Genomic DNA, 20,194 nt, shown 5'->3' on the forward strand with positions numbered 1-20,194 from the left:
GCCCTCTGGAAGCTTGCAATGTCAGATAGTTACCGGTCAGTCGGGAATCAATTTGGAGTGGGCAAATCTACTGTGGGGGGCTGCTGTGATCCAAGTAGCCAGTGCAATCACTGAGCTGCTACTATCAAGGGTAGTGAGCCTGGGAAATGTGCAGGTCATAGTGATTGGCTTTGCTGCAATAGGATTCCCTAACTGTGGTGGGGCGATACACGGAACGCATATCCTTATCCCTGTCTTGAGACTGGACTACCTTGGCAGCCAGTACATAAACCAAAAGGGGTACTTTTCAATGGTGCTGCAAGCACTGGTGGATCACAAGGGATGTTTAACCAACATCAACATGGGCTGGCCGGGAAAGGTACTCGCATCTTCAGGAACTCTGGTCTGTCTGAACAGCTGCAGCAAGGGACTTACTTTCCAGACCAGAAAATAACCTTTGGGGATGTTGAAATGCCTACAGTTATCCTTGGGGACCCAGCCTACCCCTTAATGCCATGGCTCATGAAGCCATACACAGGCACCCTGGACAGTAGTCAGGAGTTGTTCAACTATAGGCTGAGCAAGTGCAGAATGGTGGTAGAATGTGCATTTGGATGTTTAAAAGCACGCTGGTGAAGTTTACTGACTCGGTTAGACCTCAGCAAAACCAATATTCCCATTGTTATTACTACTTACTGTGTGCTCCACAGTATCTGTGAGAGTAAAGGGGAGACGTTTATGGTGGGGTGGGAGGTTGAGGCAAATCACCTGGCCGCTGAATATGCGCAGCCATACACCGGGGCGATTAGAAGAGCACTGCAGGGTGCGCTGCACATCATAGAAGCTTTGAAAACCAGTTTCATGACTGGCCAGGCTACGGTGTGACTTGTCTGTTTCTCCTTGATGAAAACCCGCCCCCTTGGTTCACTCTACTTCCCTGTAAGCCAACTGACCTCCTCCCTTCGATCACTGCTTGCAGAGGTGATAAAGTCATTGTTGTTTCAAATTCATGCATTCTTTATTAATTCATCACACAAATAGGGGGATAACTGCCAAGGTAGCCTGTGAGGGCTGGGGGAGGAGGAAAGCACCAGGTGGGGTGGTGGAGGAGGGGAGGACAAGGCCACATTGCATTTCAAAACTTATTGAATGCCAGCCTTCTGTTGCTTGGGCAGTCCTCTGGGGTGGAGGGGTTGGGTGCCTGGAGTGCTCCCTCCCCTCCACCCCACATTCTTGGGCTTCTGGGTTAGGAAGCTATGGAACTTGGGGAGGAGGGCAGGCGGTTACACAGGGGCTGCAGCGGCGGTCTGTGTTCCTGCTGCCTTTCCTGCAGCTCAACCATACGCCAGAGCATATCAGTTTGATCCTCCAGTAGCCTCAGCACTGCATCCTGCTTCCTCTCATCATGCTGCCGCCTCCTGTCCTCATGTTCATTTTGTGCTTTCCTGGACTCTGACATTGCTTGCCTCCACACATTTTGCTGAGCTCTTTCAGTGTGGGAGGACTGCATGAGCTCAGAGAACATTTCATCGCGAGTGCGTTTTTTTCGCCTTCTTATCTGTGCTAGCCTCTGGGATGGAGATGACAGGGGAAGCGCTGAAACATTTGCAGCTATGGGAGGAAAAAAAGGGAGAGTAGGATTTAAAAAGACACATTTTAGAGAACAATGGGTAGACTCTTTCATGGTGAACCAAGCTGTTAACATTACATAGTACATGTGCTTTCGGTACAAGGTGTCATTTTGCCTCCTTTATTGGGGCCTGGCAGTTTGGTGTGAGAGATCACACATGCAGGGCCAGGCAACAGAATTCGGCTTGCAGGCAGCCATGGTAAGCCACAGTCTTTTGGCTTCTTTAACCTTCATAACATGGGAATGGTTTCAAACAGCAGCGCCCTCATTTCCCATACCAAGCACCCATTGGGTTGGCCATTTAAAAGGAGGGGCTGCAGTTTTCAGGTTAACGTGCAGCACAAACCCAACTAAACCCGCTCCCAAACCCAATTCTCTGGGATGATCACTTCACCCCTCCCCCCACCGCGTGGCTGAAAGCGGGGATGATTTCTTTTCAGCCACAGGCAAACAGCCCAGCAGGAACAGCCACCTCTGAATGTCCCCTTAATAAAATTCCCCTATTTCAACCAGGTGACCAGGAATGATATCGCTCTCCTGAGGCTAACGCAGAGAGATAAAGAACGGATGTTATTGAATGCCAGCAAACACCAGGACCATATGCTGCCATGCTTTGTTATGCAATGATTCCAGACTATGTGCTACTGGCTTGGCGTGGTAAAAGTGTCCTACCATGGAGGATGGAATAAGGCTGCCCTCCCCAGAAACCTTTTGCAAAGGCTTTGGGAGTACCTCCAGGAGAGTTTCATTGAGATGTCCCTGGAGGATTTCTGCTCCATCCCCAGACACGTTAACAGACTTTTCCAGTAGCTGTACTGGCCGCAAATGCATCCCAAGTCTTCAGGGCAAATTAATCATTAAACATGCTTGCTTTTAAACCATATATTGTATTTTCAAAGGTACACTCACCAGAGGTGCCTTCTCCACCTTCAAGGTCTGGGAGCCTGCCTTCGGAGGGTTGGGAGGGTATTGGATCCAGGGTGATAAACAGTTCCTGGCTGTTAGGGAGAATGGTTTCATCCACCTCCTCCTCCTCCTCATCTTCCTCGGCCCCTAATCCTCATTCCTGTTGCGTGAGACTCCCCACTTGCAGGAGTCCACATAGAGGGGTGGGGCAGTGGTAGGGTAGAATTGCATGCAGCTCATCACAGAAGCAGCATGTCTAGGGGTCTGACCTGGAGTGGCCGTTTGCCTCTTTGTTTTTTTGGTAGGCTTGGCTGAGCAACTTAAATTTTCACATAGCACTGCTGCGGGTCCCTGTTATAGCCTCTGTTCTTCATGCCCTTGGAGATTTTTTTCAAATATTTTGGCATTTCGTCTTTTGGAACAGAGTTCTAATAGCATGGATTCGTCTCCCCATACAGCAATCAGATCCAGTACCTCCCATTCGGTCCATGCTGGAGCTCTTTTGCGATTCTGGGACTCCATGGTCACCTCTGCTGATGAGCTCTCCATGGTCACCTGTGCCACACTGGCCAAACAGGAAATGAGATTCAAAAGTCCCCAGGGCTTTTCCTGTCTACCTGGCTAGTGCATCTGAGTTGAGAGTGCTGTCCAGAGCAGTCACAATGGAGCACTCTGGGATAGCTCCCGGAGGCCAATACTGTCGAATTGCATCCACACTACCCCAAATTCGACCCAGCGGTGTCAATTTCAGCACTAATCCCCTTATCGGGGAGGAATACAGAAATCGATTTTAAGAGGCTTTTAAGTCAACAAAAATGGCTTCGTCATGTGGACGGGTGCAGGGTTAAACCGATCTAATGCTGCTAAATTTGACCTAAACTCGTAGTGTAGACCAGGGCTCTGAGTACCTTTCCCAGACCAGAGGTAGAGCTCTGTGTAGCTCGAAAGCTTGTCTCTCTCAACAACAGATGTTGATCCAATAAAATATTACCTCACACACCTTGTCTCTCTAATATGCTGGGACCAACATGGCTACAACAATACTACATATAAATTCCAGTTTGGTGGACTTCCTAGAGGAACAGAAATAATTGACCTTTTCTTTGGATGACCCCTTCTGGCCAATTCATGGGTCTCACAAAGGGCATTTTGCACAGCTATCCCAGCTACAGGTAATTCATTATAAGATGTTTTATAATCAATTTCTAATGTCTTAAAAACATCCCTGAAGCAGTATTTGTTAGCAATCACTGATTGGCCTATCTGAAATAGATGTATCTACAGTAAGTTATATAAATCTTGTAAAGGCTCGATTCTGATCTGTCATTGGGTTTTCTATAGTGTTCAGCACTACAGTATGTAAGCACTTGTTAGGAAAACTAGAGTCCACATGGTGAAGTCCCGAGCTGATATCATGTTGTCTCTGCTCTTCCCACTCCTGGTTATAGGAGGCTCTGTGTGGGATATATAGCCATAATTTCATTTGTTTCTTCTCCTTCCATATCATTCCAGTTACAATAGGAAGGCTCTCTCAAAGGGAGGGCCTTCCAGTGTGCCTTAAAGTTAGCCTGACCTCCAACAAAGTTAACCGAGAATGCTTTGGGGCCGGTTAAATTGTCATAGCTGCACTGAAGTGAGTGGAGCTATAACAATTTACACCAGCTAAGGATCTGTCCCTTTGCCTTCTGCTCTCATACACTTCACCCTGCACTGCAATGTCCCAGAGAACCAGAGCTCTATGCGGAATGAATATCATGCAATTTATGTAAATGTAGGAAGGATCCATCTATTTATGAGGTAGGGCTTCTGTTGAAATTTCTTATGTTTAACCAATTGGTCAAAATAATTCTTTTTACACTGTATATGGCATTTTTGATTAACTCTGAAGCAGCATGAAAGTCAGCGTGTGCCTTTATTTTACAAACACATACACAAAATGAAAGAGCCAGCAAGAAATAGTTAACATTCTCTAGGAGGAACTGCAGTGAAATGGAGTACATCGCTTCTTCTATGTGAAAGATGTGTTTTGGGGTTTTTTGGAGGGGTGTATGGGGGGGAGAGGGTAAGTAAAACCCAAGATGACCTTCCTCTTAAAGTATATTAAAATCTGACTAGAATTATGTAGGGCAAATTCTCTTCCAGCTACAGCATGTTGTGAAGGAAGTGGGAATTTTAATTTTGATGAGGGAGGTGAACAGGGCACCATAGGTAATAAATTATGCTTAAAATACATTAAATAATCACTCAAACCTGTAAAAGATTTATTGTTAACAGAGCTGACAACAGCTGTTAATCATAATGTTTTTGTTGCCCAACTGTCTGATGGAAAAGAGAGTACTTGCCTTACCTCCTTAAAGAGACATAGTTGGGGAATTAATATATTTTATTGGACCAACTTCTGTTGGTGAAAGAGACAAGATTTCCAGATTACACAGCGCTCTTCTTCAGGACCGGAAGAAGAAGAGAACCTGAAGAAGTTGAAGAGCTCTGTGTAAGCTTAAAAGCTTGTCTCTCTCACCAACAGAAGTTGGTCCAATCAAAGATATGACCTCACCCACCTTGTCTCTAATACTCTGGGACCAACATGGCTGCAACAACACAGCAAACAACAATGGAAGATTATTCCTTCAGGTAATTTTCCTGAGAGTCACTGTAACACTACAGTAAGTGAACGAAAATTGACTAAAAATGGAATGGTATAAACTGAATTACCCAAATGACATAAAAGAGAAAGAACTCTCTCAATAGGCTCCTAATAATTTGTTTGAGGGTGTCTCATCTGAAATGGAATATGGATTGAGACATATACTCTTTGCTCCTAATGCATATACTAGCTCCTATTAATGTGAATAGGAATTACAACCCTGCAGTGAAGGGAACTTGTATCACTAGGTCTGATTTTTCTCATAACTGTTGGAATTCATACCTTTTATCTTGCTAGCTAAGGGGCCAGTAGTGGAACCCCTCTTCTTATTAGACAGCACTTATTCTAATATATATAGGCCCACTCAGGTCAGCGAGACCACTTGTGTAAATACTAACCAGCATAAGGGCTGCCCTTCTGAGCCCTGAAAGTCGTTTACCAGCACGACAGAGATCAGATGATGTGCATATACTCCAGAGATGCACCTCAGTGGATAGAGGCTGGCAGTTTGTGCCAGACCATCACATTACAGCTCCTGCCACTTGTGACCCAGCTTTTTTAGTTGTGGCTTTCTGAAAAGTGAAAGTCATGAGAAGGACCTGTGAGAAATGAACTCTGCTTCTCAGCCTGTTAGAGTAACCTTGTACTCAGGGCCCCAAATGAAAGGTGAGTAGTTCAGTGGTTTAGCCACTACCCATATTTGAGAGAACAGTGGGTGGGCAGGAAGATATGTTTTTCTTTGAAGGAACAATTTTTTTTGCAGGACCCATATCCCTTCAAAATGAAAGGAAGAAAAGAGAAAAGGGGAAATCTTAGATCCCATTTGAAAATAAATGGTAGATCTCCCAGTTCCTTTAATGAGACAAGAACGGGATTAGAAAACAAAACAGCAAGGAAGTTGGTGTTTGTCGGGGATGTACAGAAGTAATTAGATGAGGTATTTAGAACATTTTTCATACATGAGGCAAAAGCATTTCTGTAGAAAAGTCAGGCTGAAGAATTAAATATACAGGGTATTTTTAGTAAAGTAAAAGTAAAGTGGAGCCATACCAAAAGTCCCACCTCTAACACCCCCGAGCATTGGGGAAATTTTGATCTGAACATTCAAGCCCAGCTCTATATTAAATTTACCTAACTACAAGGAGGCTGGTATGTCAGAGAGACAGTACAAAAATCAGTTAAGAAGCTGTTATTACTACTACAGCTGTTCATTGGGCTCATGCTTCCCCTCTGTCAACAGGGGTTTCCAAACAGCATTGCTGGTTGTCTGATGAGGGGACCTAACAAAGATGTCAATGGCTGGGAATAGTCTGGGGCAGATATTAGCAAAATATAGATTAAAAATTTAGGAACAGATCTTCAAGGCACAGATCTTCAAAGGTATTTAGGCACCCAACTCCTAACAATGGGAGTTAGGCATCTAAATACTTTGAGGATCTGGGTCCAAGTTAATTGCTGAAATTTGGCCAGATCTAGTCATCCATTTTAGAGGAAAGGCTAGTCAGTCTCTTGCTAGATTCCTGCTAGGACTGCCTACCTTCCAAATTCCTTTTCCTGTTTGGAAAGTATACAACACATTCACCTGGTTGTGAATTAATTTCTGGCATTTGGAGGGCATGGGAGAAGAGGTGGTATACTACAAAGCAAGCTGTTCATCACACGAAATAAATCTGCCCGTTAAATAAGTTTTTGTTGACTTCCACAGAAAAAGAAAGAGCTGCACTTCTTCCTTTAGGCGGGACAGAAATAGAGGGCCTGAGTCAATAGTGTAAATAGTGTACATAGGAGTAAATCCACTAAAGTCAATGGAGTAAAACTGACATGGGAGAAAAATAAGGCCCAAAGAGACCAGAACAGATTATGAAAATTTTTGGGTTAATGTAGACCACATTTGAATACAGAGCTTCTCTCTGGATCAGGTCTACTCCCCATTGGTCATTGCAGAACATCTTCGGCAGTTGCTTAGAAGGAAAAGTAGTATTAGGAAATTTTTAATATAGTCGCTGACTTTTAATGCAGCTGACCAGCTGGAAGTCAGAGAAAGTGAGTGCCGTGTGATCAGCCAGCTCTTCATGGACCACTAAAGTTCCATCAGCTGCAGTGTGACAACCTTTGGTCTATAAGAAATGTTTCAAGAAATGTTCTTTAGCTAGGTACCTACCACCCATAGATTCAGAGTAATTACAGATGGAAAAGAACTGTTAGGTAATTTAGGCCTGACCTACACTACAGGTAGGTCGACATAAGGCAGTGTTGACCTAACTCTGTAAGCGTCTACGCTGCAACATTGCTTCTGCCATGTAAATCACCCATTATACTGACCTAATAACTCCACTTCCATGAGAGGTGCAGCGCTTAGATCAATGTAGTTAGGGGGATGAAGTGTCCGAGTAGACACTGTGTTACTTACATCACCTGTTGGCTGTCAGCCCTGCCCAGGACTCACAGCTGGAGCCTTGCCACCAGAGCCTCCCCACCTCGAGCTGGCAGCCCTGTGCCGGCGAAATTAAACCACCCCCAATGAGCAGTGGTAGCTATGTTGGTGGGAGCATCTCCTAGAGACACAGTGCTGTCCACACTGGCACTTTTGTCGGTGAAGCGTATGTTGCTTGGTGTGGTTTTTTCACACCCCTCACAGACAAAAGTTTTACCGACAAAAGTACTAGTGTAGATGTAGCCTTATATACTTGCAATAACAAGTTTTGGCATCAAAAGCGTCTCTCTGACCAAAAGAGAACTGGAAGAACTCAGGAGAATAATAAATAAATAATAATAATAATAATAATACTTAGCACTTACATAGCTTTTTACATTCAAAGATCACAAAGCTCTTTACAATAAAAGGTAAGTTTTATCTGTAATTTATAGTTAGCAGCTTGTTAACTCTTTCCAACTCCTTGGAATATTCCACATTAGAGAGATTCAAAATGAATCAAAATGCTGGTTTTCTTAACTACCCCAGTGAGTATACACATATATATTGATCATATGTGAGAGAGAGAGAGAAACTGAAGCACTGGAGTACTGGTTATCGTGAAAATGACTATCTCCTGAATTGAAAAACTCATCAAGGGTGGAATATAATGTTTAAGGCAAAACTGCAGATGATACCCTTTGAAATATATACGTGTACCTAAATGTAGATGGCATCAGTTAGCCTTTGCTATGGCTTAAATTTGGCTCAAAATGTAGCACCAGCAGTAAAAGGGACAGGCAACTTGAATAACTAAGTGAAAATATTTCCTCTATTTTTACACTGTTTCTCACATTTGAGTCCCCTCCCCACACTCTAAATATTCTTGGCCACCCCTTCAGAGCTCAAAGCTCAGTTCTACTCTCAAAAGTAACTATCAGTGCAAAAGATCTGCTCCCTCTTTGCATTTAGAGAGGATTCTGATTACAGTCGTAAGTAGTAAATTTGACTGCTTGTTAGTCCCAGCCCAGTCAACCACACCCATAAGAGTGCAATCTGAATTCTATCCCTTCTTTTGCACCATCAGCAGAACTGGTTTCTAAATTCCAGTGGTTACACTGCAGCAAGGCAACTGAAGCCTTTGAATGTTTCCATTAGCCATGCAAGCGTCCTATCAATTTTTAAAAAAACCACGCCAAGCACTTAGTCTCAACATCTTGTGGTAATGAGTTCCACGCTTAATTATGTGTTGTATTAAACTAATTCCCTTTATCCATTTTAAAATTCTTGCCTTTTAATCTCATTTGGTGCCCCCTTCTTGTTTTATGAGACAGCATAGATAGTAGTACCTGATTTACCTTCTCTAGACCATTCATTGTCATGTGCTCCCATCCGTCTCTCCCCTCTGAATAATCTTAGCTCTCTTCCCTCAAATGAAAATCTTTTCATGCATCCAATCATCTTTGTTACCCATCTTTAGATCTTTCCATTTCTGTTATAGATTTTTTGATATTTCATGTGCAGAACTGGTGATAGGATTCTGGAGGATGGTTTATTACAGATTTATACTTGGACATAATATTTTCAGAATTCTCTCTCAATCCTTATGTATCCCTACATTTTGTCTGCTTTTTTCATCACCACTGTGAATTGAGGAGACGTTTTACTTAGCTGCCCACAAATAACGCCAAGGTTTTTTCCCCCTCCGAATGGTGATGGCTAACTGAGAACCCAACAGTTCACCTTATTCCTTTTAATAATAACTTATCTTTCATTCGCTAATACTGAGTTTCATGTGCCACATTGCATAGATTTGCTACATTGGTTTGACGTTTTCTCTAGTATTGAAGAAACTAGAAAATCCCCGTATCTTTGTATCTTCTGAAAACTTCGTCACCTCACTGTTCACTCCTTTTTCAGATAATTAATGACGATATTTAGTACCAACATTCTGGAGGTCACCCCACTGTGCTATATTGAAAACTGTCCATTTATTAAAAACAACAAGGAGTCTGGTGTCACCTTAAAGACTAACAGATTTATTAGGGCATAAGCTTTCATGGGTAAAACACCACTTCTTCAGATGCATGGAGTGAAAATTACAGATGCAGGCATTATATAATGACACATGAATGGAAGGGAGTTACCTCACAAGTGGAGAACCAGTGTTGACAGGGCCAATTTGAGCAGGGTGGATGTAGTCCATTCCCAATAATAGAGAAGGAGGTGTCAATCCAGGAGAGGTAAAGCTGCTTTTGTAATGAGCCAGCCACTCCCAGTCCCTATTCAAGCCCAAATTAATGGTGTTAAATTTGCAAATGAATTTTAGTTCGGGTGTTTCTCTCTGAAATCTGTTTCCTCACTTCCCCAGGTGGGTATTGTAGTTTTAAGAATGCTTGATAAAGATCTTGTAGATGTTTGTCTCTGTCTGAGGGATTGGAGCAAATTCAGTTGTATTTTACGGCTTGGCTGTAGACAATGGATCGTATGATGTGTCCTGGATGGAAGCATGAAGGTAAGTTTAGCGGTCAGTAGGTTTCTGGTATAGGGTAGTGTTTATGTGACCATCACTTATTTGCACTGTAGTTTCCAGGAAGTGGATCTCTTGTTTGGACTGGTCCAGGCTGAGGTTGATGGTGGGGTGGAAATTGTTGAAATCCAGGAGGAATTCTTCAAGGGCCTCCTTCCCGTGGGTCCATATGATGAAGATGTCATCAATGTAGCGCAAGTAGAGGAAGGGCACTAGGGGACGAGAGCTGAGGAGGCGTTGTTCTAAGTCAGCCATAAAAATGTTGGCATACTGTGTGGGTACCCATAGCAGTGCCACTGACTTGAAAGTATAAGTCGTCCCCAAATCTGAAACTGTTGTGGTTGAGGACAAAATCACAAAGCTCAGCCACCAGGTGTGCCATGACCTCATCAGGGATACTGTTCCTGACAGCTTGTAGTCCATCCTCATGTGGAATATTGGTGTAAAGAGCTTCTACATCCATGGTGGCCAGGATGGTGTTTTCAGGAAGATCACCAATGCACTATAGTTTCCTCAGGAAGTCTGTGGTGTCTCAAAGACAGCTAGGAGTGCTGGTAGCATAGGGTCTGAGGAGAGAGTCCAGATAGCCAGATAATCCTGCTGTAAGAGTGCCGATGCCTGACATGATGGGGCGTCCAGGGTTTCCAGGTTTATGGATCTTGGGTAGCAGATAGAATACCCCTGGTTGGGGCTCTGCAGGTGTGTCCGTGTAGTTTTGTTCCATGGCTGTAGCAGGGAGTTTCTTGAGCAGATGGTGTAGTTTCTTTTGGTACTCCGCAGTGGGATCAGAGGATAGTGGCCTGTAGAATGTGGTGTTGGAGAGTTGCCTGGCAGCCTCCTGTTCATAATCCGACCTGTTCATTATGACTACAGCACCTCCTTTGTCAGTCCCTTTGATTATAATGTCAGAGTTGTTTCTGAGGCTGTGGATGGCATTGCATTCTGTACGGCTGAGGTTACGGGCCAACTGATGCCCTTTGTTCATAATTTCAGCCAGTGCATGTCTGTGGAAACCTACTGACCGCTACACTTACCTACATGCCTCCAGCTTCCATCCAGGACACATCACACAATCCATTGTCTACAGCCAAGCCCTAAGATACAACTGAATTTGCTCCAATCCCTCAGACAGAGACAAACACCTACAAGATCTTTATCAAGCATTCTTAAAACTACAATACCCACCTGGGGAAGTGAGGAAACAGATTGATAGAGCGAGATGGGTCCCCAGAAATCACCTACTACAGGACAGGCCCAACAATGAAAATAATAGACCACCACTGGCCATCATGTACAGCCCCCAGCTAAAACCTCTCCAGCACATTATCAATGATCTACAACCTATCCTGGAAAACGATCCCTCACTCTCACAGACCTTGGGAGGCAGGCCAGTCCTCGCTTACAGACAGCCCCCCAACCTGAAGCAAATACTCACCAGCAACTACACACCAAAGCACAGAAACACTAACCCAGGAACCAATCCCTATAGCAAACCTCGTTGCCTACTCTGTCCCCATATCTACTGTAGCGACACCATCAGAGAACCCAACCACATCAGCCACACTATCAGAGGCTCATTCACCTGCACATCTACTAATGTGATATATGCCATCATGTACCAGTAATGCCCCTCTGTCATGTACATTGGCCAAACCAGACAGTCCCTACGTAAAAGAATAAATGGACACAAATCGGACATCAGGAATGGTAACATACAAAAGCCAGTAGGAGAACACTTCAATCTTCCTGGACATTCTAGAACAGATTTAAAAGTAGCTACACTTGAACAAAAAACTTCAGAAACAAACAGCAGAATTAAAATTCATTTGCAAATTTAACACCATTAATTTGGGCTTGAATAGGGACTGAGAGTGGCTGGCTCATTACAAAAGCAGCTTTGCCTCTCCTGGATTGACACCTCCTCCTCTATTATTGGGAATGGACTACATCCACCCTGCTCAAATTGGCCCTGTCAACACTGGTTCTCCACTTGTGAGGTAACTCCCTTCCCTTCATGTGTCATTATATAATGCCTGCATCTGTAATTTTCACTCCATTCATCTGAAGAAGTGGTGTTTTACCCACGAAAGCTTATGCCCTAATAAATCTGTTAGTCTTTAAGGTGACACCAGACTCCTTGTTGTTTTTGTGGATTAGACTAATACGGCTACCCCCTGATACTTGTCCCTGTATTCCTACTCTTAGCCAGCTGTCTCTTAGCCAGTTTATAATCCATGACAGACCACTTCCTCAAATCACTGCTTAGTTTCCTTAATAGCTTCTTGATATGGACTTTGTCAGAGGGTTTTTGAAAGCTGAGGCATGCTGGTTCAGGGATTCTCCCTTTGTCAACAAAATAGTAGCTAGGTCAAAGAATGCTATTAGATAGGAAAGGCAAAATGTTCCTTTACAGAGGCTAAATAAACTTATTTGCACATATTCATCTAGCTGTTTTAAAATTCTCTCTTTATCAACAAGTTTGTTTGGAATGATAATTAATGAAATAAGGCTCACTGGTCCATACTTCCCAGGATCCGCTATGGCTTGTATAAAGATGAAAGCGCAACAGAAGAGCTGTTGTATTATGTGAAAATCTCAAATAGAGGGTGCTTTTGCCCTATACATTCTGCAGCATCAGAATGACTCTGCTGAAGTTTCTCTATTAAAATCTGTCAAAGGGTTCACTACTCACTGTTGTGGCACCTCCTGGTGCCACAACCATCTAGGGGTTGGCTCTCAACCAGTCTGACACTCCCTCCTTTGTTTGTTCACCATGGGGGGGTGGGCGGGAGTCTCTCTCTCTCTGGACTCCACTTCCCCAGTGGCTGGTAGGGGAACCCAGGCCCACCCACTACTCTGGGATCCAGCCCAGGGACCCTATGTCTAGCAACCATGGTCTACACAATCTCAGATCCTGTTGCTATTTCCTCAGCATCCTTCCTACTTTTCCTATCTTCTGCTCCCCTGGATTGCCACTAAAGCTTCCTCTGCTCCCCATGACTTCTTCACCCCCTCTCAGGTTCTTGCCAGAGAGTCTTACCACGATTTGAGGACTTCAGTAGTTCAGACATAAGTTAGGGGTTTGTTGTTAGTTAGGAGTTGGTGGGTGAGATTCCGTGGCCTGCGTTGTGCAGGAGGTCAGACTAGACGATCATAATGGTCCCTTCTGACCTTAAAGTCTATGATTCTATGATTGTAGTCCCAGGCAGGATCCCAGGGCTTACTCCCCGCTAGGATTCCTCATCTCTTGCCAACTTCCCTTCTCTCTCAGGAGTGACTTCAAAGTTCCTTACCACAGCCCCTCTTGCTCTCTACTTCCTGATTTTATACTAGCTCAGCCTGCCCCTTCCCAGCTAGGCTTCATCATCAGTCAGAACTTATCAGCCCTGACTCATCTCCAGGTTCCACCTGTCGCAGGGTTAACTGACCCTTTTTACATTGTCAGGCCTTATGTGGGGGCAGACACCCAATCACAGAGTCTGATCCATAGCTCACTGAAGATGTGTATTGACTTCAATAGGCTTTGGATCAAGTACCCAGAGGGTCAAGTTATCCTGTTAATCAGCTTCCAACACCCCAAACTATTGGCCAGCTAGAACAGTACAACAACATTTTTAGGGCACAAGACTCCATCAGTCAATTGGATTGTATTTGACTATTAAACCTTATTAGCTATATACATGTGAAATGTGAAAAGGGAAATGTAAAGTCAGGTAAATTAATTCTCTTTGCAGCTACAAAGAATGTGATAATGAAAACTACACCAAGCTTGTAGTAGGAGGATAGCAAAGCAGTCTCTAGAGCTTATATATTTGAAACAATTATAATGACAAGTAACAGTTGTAGAGGCTAAACCTCTGTTAGTTCCAAACTCTATTAGCCCTATATCCTTTAAGCATGCAAAGGAAAAAGTAAAGTCATGTGAAGTGATTTTGCTTGCAGCTTCAATTAATATGATAATGAAGGAGTATACACAGGACAGGAGAGTAAAGTAGTCTGTAGGGATGGCCTACACTGATGAAATAATGACAAAAAACACAGTAATGCAAGTTAAATCACAGATAGTTCCAATTAGAGGAGTTAATTAAATGGGCCAGGATGACATTCAAAGAAGCAAAATGCGGGCATCTGGTGGTGCTGAATGGAAAATATGAGCATGGGATACTAGCTGAACATCTAAAGGGGAGACCTATCAAACTTGTGAGACTCCTTAGTTGGGAAAGTCTCCCGTCAATCATAGAATCATAGAATATCAGGGTTGGAAGGGACCTCAGGAAGGTCCAACCCCCTGCTCAAAGCAGGACCAATCCCCAACTAAATCATCCCAGCCAGGGCTTTGTCAAGACTGACCTTAAAAACATCTAAGGAAGGAGATTCCACCACCTCCCTAGGTACCCCATTCCAGTGTTTCACCACCCTCCTAGTGAAAAAGTTTTTCCTAATATCCAACCTAAACCTCCCCCACTGCAACTTGAGACCATTACTCCTTGATCTGTCATCAGCTACCACTGAGAACAGTCTGGATCCATCCGCTTTGGAACCCCCTTTCAGGTAGTTGAAAGCAGCTATCAAATCCCCCCTCATTCTTCTCTTCTGCAGACTAAACAATCCCAGTTCCCTCAGCCTCTCCTCATAAGTCATGTGTTCCAGTCTCCTAATCATTTTTGTTGCCCTCCGCTGAACATTTTCCAATTTTTCCACATCCTTCTTGCAGTGTGGGGCCCAAAACTGGACACAGTACTCCAGATGAGGCCTCACCAATGTCGAATAGAGGGGAACGATCATGTCCCTCGATCTGCTGGCAATGCCCCTACGTATACATCCCAAAATGCCATTGGCCTTCTTGGCAACAAGGGCACACTGTTAACCCATATCCAGCTTCTCGTCCACTGTAACCCCTAGGTCCTTTTCTGCAGAACTGCTGCCGAGCCATTCGGACCCTAGTCTGTAACGGTGCATGGGGTTCTTCTGTCCTAAGTGCAGGACTCTGCACTTGTCCTTGTTGAACCTCATCAGATTTCTTTTGGCCCAATCCTCTAATTTGTCTAGGTCCCTCTGTATCCTATCCCTACCCTCCAGCGTATCTACCTCTCCTCCCAGTTTAGTGTCATCTGCAAACTTGCTGAGGGGGCAATCCACACCATTCTCCAGATCATTTATGAAGATATTGAACAAAACCGGCCCGAGGACCGACCCTTGGGGGCACTCCACTTGATACTGGCTGCCACTAGACATGGAGCCATTGATCACTACCCGTTGAGCCAGACAATCTAGCCAACTTTCTATCCACCTTATAGTCCATTCATCGAGCCCATACTTCTTTAACTTGCTGGCAAGAATACTGTGGGAGACCGTGTCAAAAGCTTTGCTAAAGTCAAGGAACAACATGTCCACTGCTTTCCCCTCATCCACAGAGCCAGTTATCTCGTCATAGAAGGCAATTAGATTAGTCAGGCATGACTTGCCCTTGGTGAATCCATGCTGACTGTTCCTGATCACTTTCCTCTCCTCTAAGTGCTTCAGAATTGATTCCTTGAGGACCTGCTCCATGATTTTTCCAGGGAGTGAGGTGAGGCTGACTGGCCTGTAGTTCCCAGGATCCTCCTCCTTCCCTTTTTTAAAGATGGGCACTACATTAGCCTTTTTCCAGTCGTCCGGGACTTCCCCAGATCGCCATGAGTTTTCAAAGATAATGGCCAATGGCTCTGCAATCACATCCGCCAACTCCTTTAGCACTCTCGGATGCAGCGCATCCGGCCCCATGGACTTGTGCTTGTCCAGCTTTTCTAAATAGTCCCGAACCACTTCTTTCTCCACAGAGGGCTGGTCACCTCCTTCCCGTGCTGTGCTGCCCAGTGCAGTAGTCTGGGAGCTGACCTTGTTCGTGAAGACAGAGGCAAAAAAACCATTGAGTACAATAGCTTTTTCCACATTCTCTGTCACTAGGTTGCCTCCCTCATTCAGTAAGGGGCCCACACTTTCCTTGACTTTCTTCTTGTTGCTAACATACCTGAAGAAACCCTTCTTGTTACTCTTAACATCTCGTGCTAGCTGCAACTCCAGGTGTGATTTGGCCTTCCTGATTTCACTCCTGCATCCCCGAGCAATATTTTTATACTCTTCCCTGGTCATTTGTCCAATCTTCCACTTCTTGTAAGCTTCTTTTTTGTGTTCAAGATCAGCAAGGATTTCACTGTTAAGCCAAGCTGGTCGCCTGCCATATTTACTATTCTTTCTACACATCGGAATGGTTTGTCCCTGTAACCTCAATAAGGATTCTTTAAAATACAGCCAGCTCTCCTGGACTCCTTTCCCCCCTTATGTTATTCTCCCAGGGGATCCTGCCCATCAGTTCCCTGAGGGAGTCAAAGTCTGCTTTTCTGAAGTCCAGGGTCCGTATTCTGCTGCTCTCCTTTCTTCCCTGTGTCAGGATCCTGAACTCAACCATCTCATGGTCACTGCCTCCCAGGTTCCCATCCACTTTAGCTTCCCCTACTAATTCTTCCCGGTTTGTGAGCAGCAGGTCAAGAAGACCTCTGCCCCTAATTGGTTCCTCCAGCACTTGCATCAGGAAATTGTCCCCTACCCTTTCCAAAAACTTCCTGGATTATCTGTGCACCGCTGTATTGCTCTCCCAGCAGATATCAGGGTGATTGAAGTCTCCCATGAGAACCAGGGCCTGTGATCTTCCGTGAGTTGCCAGAAGAAAGCCTCGTCCACTTCATCCCCCTGGTCCGGTGGTCTATAGCAGACTCCCACCATGACATCACCCTTGTTGCTCACACTTCTAAACTTAATCCAGAGACACTCAGGTTTTTCTGCAGTTTCATACTTGAGCTCTGAGCAGTCATACTGCTCTCTTACATACAATGCAACTCCCCCCACCTTTTCTGCCCTGCCTGTCCTTCCTGAACAGTTTATATCCATGCATGACAGTACTCCAGTCATGTGAGTTATCCCACCAAGTCTCTGTTATTCCAATCACATCATAATTCCTTGACTGTGCCAGGACTTCCAGTTCTCCCTGCTTGTTTCCCAGGCTTCTTGCATTTGTGTATAGGCACTTGAGATAACTCGCTGATCGTCCCTCTTTCTCAGTATGAGGCATGAGCCCTGCCCCCTCACTTGCTCCTGCTTCCTCCCGGTATCCCACGTCCCCACTTACCTCAGGGCTTTGGTCTCCTTCCCCTGGTGAACCTAGTTTAAAGCCCTCCTCACTAGGTTAGCCAGCCTGCTTGCGAAGATGCTCTTCCCTCTCTTCGTTAGGTGGAGCCCGTCTCTGCCTAGCACTCCTCCTTCTGGGAACACCATCCCATGGTCAAAGAATCCAAAGCCGCCTCTCTGACACCACCTGCGTAGCCATTCGTTGACTTCCATGATTCGACGGTCTCTACCCAGGCCTTTTCTTTCCACGGGGAGGATGGACGAGAAGACCACTTGCGCCTCAAACTCCTTTATCCTTCTTCCCAGAGCCATGTAGTCCGCAGTGATCCGCTCAAGGTCATTCTTAGCAGTATCATTGGTGCCCACGTGGAGAAGCAGGAAGCGGTAGCAATCCGAGGGCTTGATGAATCTTGGCAGTCTCTCTGTCACATCATGAATCCTAGCTCCTGGCAAGCAGCAGACTTCTCGGTTTTCCCGGTCGGGGCGGCAGATAGATGACTCAGTCCCCCTGAGGAGGGAGTCCCCGACCGCCACCACCCGCCTCCTTCTCTTGGGAGCAGTGGTCGTGGAACCCCCAACCCTAGGACAATGCATCTCATGCCTTCCAATCAGCGGCGTCTCCTTCTGTTCCCTTCCCTCAGATGTATCATCTAGTCCACTCTCCGCATTAGTACCTGTGGAGAGAACATGAAAACAGTTACTTACCTGTATCTGCGTTGCTGGTACATGGCTGCTCCCCTTTCTTCTTCTGGAGGTCACATGCTGCCAAATTTCTTCACCGTCCTCCTGGCCCCGCTGCGCAGCCTGCTCTGAATCTTCAGAACAATGTGCCCGTAGAAGCATATCCTGACGTCTGTCCAGGAAATCTTCAGTTTCTCTTATGCAACGCAGGGTCGATACCTGTTGCTCCAGACCTTGAACCTTCTCTTCCAATATGGAGACCAGCTTGCACTTTGTACAGACAAAGTCGCTTCTGTCCTCTGGAAGAAAGACAAACATGGCACATCCAGTGCAGGTCACAACAGCTGAACACCCCGCATCCATATTACCTTCCTTCCACGAGCTCACTCAGGAGTTGTAGTAACTACTTAGAGAAGCCGGCCAGATGTAAGCCTCAGCAGGCTCTCCCTGGGCGAACTCCCAAGCAAACTCCCTCTGTTAGCCGCTCTGCTGTTCGCTGCTCAGCTGGTTCGCAGCTGATTGGCTGACTGGCTTTTATACAGTCAGGCCCACTCAAGGCTCACCTGGAACAAAGCACTCCCTATTCACACTTTTCAAACCACCAATCAAGCACACGGTCAAACTGTCCCCACAACAGGCATTCAGATACTCACCAACACAGCCTCCTTAATGCAGCCCTTAGCGTACCTCCTCTCAGGCAGATCCCAGGCAAACTTCCTCTGTTAGCCGCTCTGCTGTTCGCTGCTCAGCTGGTCCACTGCTCAGCTGGTCAAGATGATGACTGGTAGAGTTAACATCAAAGAGCTGAAAAAAATACAATGAAAGCAAGGATAAGAACAGATGGAAAACCAGGAACTGTCACATTGGTACCAAGAATTCTCAATGAAAGAAATTCATCTCTGTGATGATGGCTAGTACAATGTCTGGGCATCACTTACAACTCAGAAACAGGACTCGAGCATAATCCGTCATCCAAAGTGAGCTGCTGTCCTTGCAGTGATTGCTATTAGGGATATATGGAGTTATAAGTTGTGACCTGCAACAGAGCAGAAAGAAAACTGTGCACAATACAGGTTTCCTTGCACTTGGGGTTGTATAAAAATCCTGCAGACTAAAGCTCCAGATCATGCAAGGTGTAGGCAAGGTTAAAACAGCAGGAGAGCCGAAGGATGAAAAATGAAGAGAGGTCATGTTATTACTACAGCTGAGGAGTAGTAAATGAGGGCACTTTGTGGAGCTAAAAGTAGCTAAAGAAAGTGGGATGCATTTGTCACATTTAATGCCAAGGAGAAAAGAACTGCACTGTGGAGAGCGAGCGCTGGGATAAAGCTCATGAGAGCAGGAGAGAGACAGCCTCAGGTGAGGGCCAGAAAACACACATGACCTGACAGTATAGATGAAGGATCAGGGCTGTGAACAGAGCTTTTTGGGAAGGAAAGGCTCTTGAAAAGACACAGAGATGGAATCTTCTGAGTTGTTCCAGGATGCTTATTGTAGGGCACTGTGATAAGGAGATATATCTGGAGGGGGCCCATCTTCCGCCCCTTCCTTTCACGCCCTCATTCTTTGAGAAATGCCATGGCCAACATAAAGAAAATTTAACTCTTGACCCAATCAGTGCTGCACAGAATAGCACTTCAGGGTATTTTCTGCAGATTTGTTAGTAAGATTTTTCCTCCTCGCTCTTTGTTTCTGTCACAGTGAAAGAGCTTTTCATGAATGCAAACAGCATTTACAACACATTTCCTGCTAGAAATACAGGAGACATGACCTCACAAAAGGCTTGTACAGACTTCTAAGACTTGAATAATTACATTTGAACATGAGATGTCAGATTTTACTCACACAACTCTTTTTTGACATCTTCTTGTGGGGTAGGTGCACCCCATCATGGAGTGTCGGATTCCGGGGGTTATCCAAGTGGGTATTTGACAGCCCAAGTGGCCAGGGTCTATGTAGCGGCCCTGCAGCCCAGGGTAGTATGTCCCAATGGCCAGAGTAGGTAAGGCTGTTCTTCAGTGGCAAAGTTCACCCCTCCAGGCATTAGCTGCCTCTGGCGGTGGGACTGGCCTGAGGCAGGGGGACCTGGGCTCACCCTTCTCCACTGGGTCCTGACCCAGGGCCCTAGGGAACCGGTACTTCTATAATCAGTTTCAGTTACCCGTAACTACAGTTTCAGTGACCCATAACTACAGTCCCATTCCCGGGGCTGCTTCCTACCCTTCTTTCCAATACTAGTAGTCTAGC

The 20,194-nt window shown here is 45.2% G+C and overlaps 1 long non-coding RNA gene across 1 annotated transcript; it reads right to left on the minus strand.

Annotated features, from left to right (window-relative positions):
- Positions 1–1,081: 1,081 nt before the first annotated feature.
- On the minus strand, positions 1,082–18,921 carry LOC141983932 (uncharacterized). The gene is made up of 4 exons (XR_012638582.1): positions 18,886–18,921; positions 18,635–18,751; positions 17,972–18,246; positions 1,082–1,590 (listed from the first exon to the last, which is right to left on the minus strand). It is a non-coding gene; the product is annotated as an uncharacterized LOC141983932 (long non-coding RNA).
- Between the last annotated feature and the right edge of the window lie 1,273 nt (positions 18,922–20,194).

This window comes from Natator depressus, chromosome 3 (assembly GCF_965152275.1).
Source record: "Natator depressus isolate rNatDep1 chromosome 3, rNatDep2.hap1, whole genome shotgun sequence".
Classification (NCBI taxonomy): Eukaryota; Metazoa; Chordata; order Testudines; family Cheloniidae; genus Natator; species Natator depressus.